Consider the following 6,192-nt stretch of genomic DNA (forward strand, 5'->3'; position numbering starts at 1 on the left):
TTTCTTTCTTTCTTTCTTTCTTTCTTTCTTTCTTTCTTTCTTTCTTTCTTTCTTTCTTTCTTTCTCTCTCTCTCTCTTTCTTTCTTTCTCTTTCTTTCTTTCTTTCTTTCTTTCTTTCTTTCTTTCTTTCTTTCTGGGTGGGATTTGGGGATTTTCTGGCAATCACATAAAAAGAAGAAATTGTAGCATAGAGACACAAACTATTTCTTCTTGCATGTGAACGTTAAAATAAAATGTTCTGATTGACATGCTGTGCTCTTTTCCTGGACTCTTGACAAGATTTCCTGAGAGTTCAAGACTGTTAGATTTTTGTTTGTTTTTATTCTATTTCACATTGTCCCAGGAACAGGAAGGCATTTCATGCCCAGCTTAAAAAGAACATTTCAAGGCTAGTCTGGTAGGAGATATAATATCAGGGTCCTGAGATATTAAAATAGGAAATCTATAGGGAAATAAAATCCATGAAATTTTGTGTGGTTCTAGGGAGTCCTTTCTGATACTGTTCAGCTCCTTTTTGGCAGGTCCTCACCACTTGAGGCAGAGCTCCTCACAGAGGGCATCAGGGAGCAGGATCCCTTGAGCAGGAGACAGGTTTCCTCACCTAAATAAGGAAACCATTTAGCCATGCAGCACCCAGCATGCAGCTATGCCAGACAGACCTGATAAGAAGCACAGACCTGCCAGTGCCTCCTTCCACCCCTAAGGAGTACCGCAGATCGCCCTGCTGCTTATCAGTGGTGAGCAGCTGCAGACAGGCAGGGCACAGAGACCTGGGGACAGAGAGCATTCCCATGGAGGTGGCAGACGTAGGGACTTAGCTACAGAGCAGTTTCAGCAGCTACATTCAATCAAGGTTATTGAACTTATCTCATAGACTTTCCCACAGGATATTTATATATGTATATCTGTATTTAAAAGTTACTTCTCAAAGCACGAAGGATGTTTTGGAAAATGCTGAAGAACAACCTCCCCATGTGGCTCTGATAAAAGAAGAGAGAGACGTGAAACAAAAGTTTGGATCAGACCACCCTAACTTTGGCAGGGTTTAGAAACTTAACTCAGATCTAAATTTTATAGTTGGCTTCAGCCCAATCTTCATAATAAGCTGAAATAAAATGGCACCAGAGAAGATCCAGCTCAGAATTTTTATTCTCAAACATCCCTGCACAACAGAGTGTTGTGGGATGCAGAGAGGCTGAAGACAAGATAACATATTAGGGGATGAGCCAAAAACTTTAAACTCTGGTACCGACATCCATCTCTCTTTTTATTTTCTCCCTGCTGATGAATTTGCTGTGTAACAAGTTCCTCGTCTCCAGGGCAATGTAGCATAGGATACTGAAATTATGTAGCATAGGATACTGAAATTACATTACAGTCATGCAAGACTGTCAGCATGCAATGAAGTCATTCTTCTTCTTGAGCACTCAGCCCACTTTCGTGCCTATTCCACTGGTATCTTATCGTCTCCTTTCTTTCCCTCCTCTCCCTCACTCATCTATCATCCAAATAGTGTTATTTGTTAAATAAAATCTTTGTTATTACTAAGCCTCAGTGATTCAATCCAATAAAATAAAGCATGCAAATGTAAACTTGGCAGGGTAATAATAAACAAGATTTTGTTCTCCTTCAGCAATTAACTGGAGAGTCTGCTGACTTTCTTTCCTTTTGTAAATCTTTTCTTAAAGTACTTTTCAGTTATTAGTTGTCCTGAACTATAAAGCATGAATGAATTGTAACACTTCATGTGCTGCTAACTATAACTTCATAAACAAGAAGCTGTAGGCATGATTTCTCAAACTCTGTTTTTCCTTCCTCCCTCCTGCCCCTTTTAAAAATAAAAATAAAAATATATTAATTCACCCTTGGTGTTAATGGATAGAAATAAAAATGACTGTAGTAAAAATATAGCAAGCATCAGAGGAGTCCAAGCTTTATTACTTTATCAGAAATCCAATACTTATTGTTTTTCCAGAACTACACTTCCCCAGACAACTGACTCCTTGTCCAGTACATCTGCTTGATCTGCATATCCATGTAAAAAGAACCCTACCAGAGGTGGATGCTAGAAACTGAACAGCTAAACTTATATAACTTCCAATGGATAAGGTATACTTGTTGGAAACTGTTCAAAAAGATTTGGTTCCTTAAGATTTCTAAAATCTGCTTTTTTTAGATGGTTAAATATGTATGTTAATTTGTTACAAATGTACTTGAGCTTGACAGTTTAAGACATAATGTCTTAACATAAATAGGCACAAAACTGTAATATTAGCTTTGGGCTATATTCGGGTAGACTGCGTAGAAGCTGATTTTTGTTTGGGTTCATCCACAGTACAAGCCTGCAACTGATTAGCATTAATTTCACCCTGCAGATGGGGGTGGCCATTGGTGATGTTGTACAGCTCCATTGACTCGCTGTGTATTTTGTGTAGCTTTGCATTATTTTGAATCGTTGCTAATATTGTTTTATCTTCTTCATTTCCCTATGAAACTAACATTAAATTAATAGCTAGATCTTACTATTCATCTTCTTTTTGGTACAGTTTAGCATTTCTGAACTTTAGTTCCTTGCACAGCATCTTCTTTGGTCTTGGATCTTATAAACCATCAAAAGATAATCCACTCCGTCTGTTCTCAAGTGGACAAAAGCTGTCTGGAGGCTCATTTCTGTTCCCAAACTACAGACTGACTCAAAAACCCTGACTCCAACCCTGCATTTTGCCACCAGACAGAACACCCACTTCCAAATGTTAACAAATTCAGCTCAGGAAACGGAGGGAGAGGAATACTTCCAGCCTCAAATGGCTGGAAACTAACACATATTGTTGGTCACATGAAAGCTCCAGATAATCTTCCACAGGGGAAGAATGGTTTTGTTTTTCCACACACTGTACATAACTCTAGCCTGTTATGTATGGCTCACTCTCCAGCTCACTGTGAACAAAAGCTGCTGATCCCCCCATGTTTTCTGTAGGCATGTCCAGCTGGCAGTCTTCACATGGTATCTGTATGCAGTCAGGCACTTCCAGCCAACTACCAGAAAACGTGTCTGTGCAGGGAGCCTCTTTAAAACCCAGAGAGCTGTGGTTCCCTCACCCAGTTAGCTTGTGGGAAAATGGAGCTGAAACCCATAGCTTGACCTTGGTGATTCAGCTCCTCACCCTGAGGAAGCTGTTGAGATACTCGTGGAGCCTGAATGAGGAATATCAACTTAGAGCGTGAACTTCATCATGTGGCTCCTCTCCCAGACTTACATTTCTCTGAAATAGGACCTACACCCTCAGTGGGACAACCCCTGCTAGAGGATGAACCTGAGACACATGGATTCAGTGCAGAGCAAACCTGTCAGTGAGTGGCAAGGATCTGACCCAGCTTGCTGTATGTACCTGTGGCAATGCAATCACAGTCCCAGAAACGACTTTTGTAATGGAAATTAGGACTTGTACCAAATCAGAAGGTAAGACATGGAGGTTTAACATATCCTCCCTGTACACAAGCCCATATTTCCATGATGTCTTACATTCAATTCAGGTGTATAACTCTGCTACTGTGCTTCTCATTATAGTTCATGAAAGGGAAACCAGGAGAAGGGAGAGAGAGGGACAAGAGAAAGTGTCTTGTAAAGCACAGTCTAAAGTGCTTTTGTGCACAAGTGCTGACTGCTACCTTTTCCCTGACTGAGGAAAAATATATTTTTTTCTCTATTTGTTTTAGAGGGCGAATTTATAAGAGGTCTATGAGAATCAAATATTTGGTTAATGAAAATAAGAGGAAAATAATCAGAGAAGCAAAGCTCAGTCCTGCTCACATAAGGAATAGAAAAAAGCATGATATTTGTGTGTCCTTTGCAAGCTATTTCAGATTCCTATATGCAGGTAATTCCTAAAACTCAAGACAAATGCTTTGTAGTTACCCAGTCACTATACGGACATTCCCAGTGCAAGGAACTGTAATGGTTATCCAATGTGGGATGAGGAAATAAGCCTACAAAGCACAAATCCTGTAATAATTTATGTGTGTCTATTAAGCTCGTACCATATGCAATTAGCAGTTTTAAGAGTATTTCCAGAGAGAACAAAATCTCTGTTAACGCATGTGGATTTTTTTTTTAAAGTCTTTTTAAAGCCAGAGTAAAGAAATGGGCTTCCTTGAGTTATAGCCTAAACAGAAAAGTAAGCTTTCGTGTAGCCAGTGTAAACACCAGGTACAGTAGGGTTTGCTATATGCCGTACTGTAGGGTACAGTTTTACTTTGGCAGGTTCACGCACTTGAAGGCAAAATTTTCCATGTTGGATTTCTAAAATTCTGTTAAAAGTGGTAAGTCCATCATTTTCCTTCGGAATCCATCTCCACTCCTCTGCCTGTTGGGTGTCTTGACTATTCAGCACAGGCTCTATGGTGGGCCACCAGCTGTGAAGAGGTAGCAGCCTCCCCATGAAAACCGGGCCACTTGAGGCAGTGTCCATCCATCCCACAGCACCCCTGCATCAAGCCATCAGCAGGGTCACGTGCTTCTGACCAATGCAGGCACACCAACTAGACTTGCCTGGCCCGGGGCAGATTATTTCCTGTTTATTTTCTACAGCCTTTATCAAAATTTGAAGACTGTTGTCTTTCTTTGTCCTCCTTAGGCTATTCAGTCCTAATTCTTTTAGCATTTTCCTTTCAGGTCATCATTTCCAGATAATTTTTGTTGCTCTATTTAGATCTTTTACTTCACTGCATCCTCAAAGCACCATTTCTCACAGTAGTGGCAGTACACGTGTGTCTGCAAAGACCTGTTGTCCTGACAAAGAAGGAATTACATGGTCTGATGCAATTTATTCTTGCCAAACTGTTGTCTTTCGCAACAAATGTTGTCTTCTAAGCACTTACAAATGGTGTGCCTTATATCATCAGTTTTACTGTAGACAGAACAACACATTGTTATGCAAAGAATGTTTTAAGTAGCTTTTGGTGTATGAATGTAACAGCAACATGCAAAAGAAACAAGACAAATTAGGGTAAATCTGATTAGAAACTAGGACTAGATTAGAAATGATTTCTGTAATAATTTGGAGGATTTTATATATATATATATGGAGCTCATTAACTTGTTTGATCTATTTTTGAGCTATAAAGTCTGTTTTGGAAGGAGATGCTGCTCTTTTTCCCACCCTATCTTGGGCATAAAGGCTAACATACCTCCAATCAAGATCACAAAACCTGCTAGTTCGGGGTTTATGTGGAGCCACCCAAAGTGTTAATTTCTATCAAGAAGCACAGTCTACAGAGATTTTTAACAGCTTTATCTAGATCTGCATATTTCTGGTACTGTTGAATGTATCAAGTAATTATTTTATAGCCTGTACTGCAAGGTTACTGTGTTCAGTTATCATCTATCCCTGAAGACAGGACCTATAAAAAAAATCCTAACAAATTAAAAACCTGCCTTTGGCAGCTTAGTTTTGCTCCACTTTCTCTGCCACCTGGCCCATGAATCTCAGTGCCATGAAGGAATAGTACACTCAATCTGTGCCTGAGCAATATGAGCAAGGGTGCTGCTGGAGCTTTCACCTGCCCAGGAAACCAAAGCAGTCAAACCTGGCATAGGAAGATTCACTACAGTGCCTCATGCTCATAAAAGAGAAAAACAATAAAGCACTAACATAAAGAAAATTTAGTGAAGAACAGTAAAACAACAACACAAAAGAAATTTACTATAAGCTGAGAATTCATTCTTTGCTTATGACTCGGGCAACAACATCTACCTTCCATAGGAGGCCTTTTAATTTGTTCAGCTTTCAGTACTCTCAGAATATGTGAAAAACAATACAAAGCTCATGATACTTATTTTATGCAAAGGAGCATGGCATGTTCAGTTCATTGAGACAATGGCTTTGGTGACAAGGTTAACATAAAATACATCCCACTCTCTTCAGTTCCTGACACTTCTTCAATCCACTGCGCCCAGTGCAACACCCCTGCCCTTAGACCCTGCATCTAAGTCCACAAACAGGGTGCTAATGATAACAAGGTTGTTTTTAAAAGTGCTCTTTTTTAAAAAAAAAAGAGGGAGGAAGGGACAGAAGGAAGGAGGAAGGGACAGAAGGAAGGAGGGAGGGAGGGATGGAAGGAAGGAGGGACGGAAGGAAGGAGGGACGGAAGGAAGGAAGGAAGGAAGGAAGGAAGGAAGGAAGGAAGGAAGGA

The 6,192-nt window shown here is 40.1% G+C and overlaps 1 protein-coding gene across 5 annotated transcripts in view; it reads right to left on the bottom strand.

The window, feature by feature from the left end:
* HAPLN1 (hyaluronan and proteoglycan link protein 1) overlaps window positions 1-6,192 on the bottom strand; it is a 62,500-nt gene that overhangs the window by 12,449 nt on the left and 43,859 nt on the right. The gene's annotated exons all lie outside the window — the stretch shown is intronic.

This window comes from Oxyura jamaicensis, chromosome Z (assembly GCF_011077185.1).
Source record: "Oxyura jamaicensis isolate SHBP4307 breed ruddy duck chromosome Z, BPBGC_Ojam_1.0, whole genome shotgun sequence".
In the NCBI taxonomy this organism is placed as follows: domain Eukaryota; kingdom Metazoa; phylum Chordata; class Aves; order Anseriformes; family Anatidae; genus Oxyura; species Oxyura jamaicensis.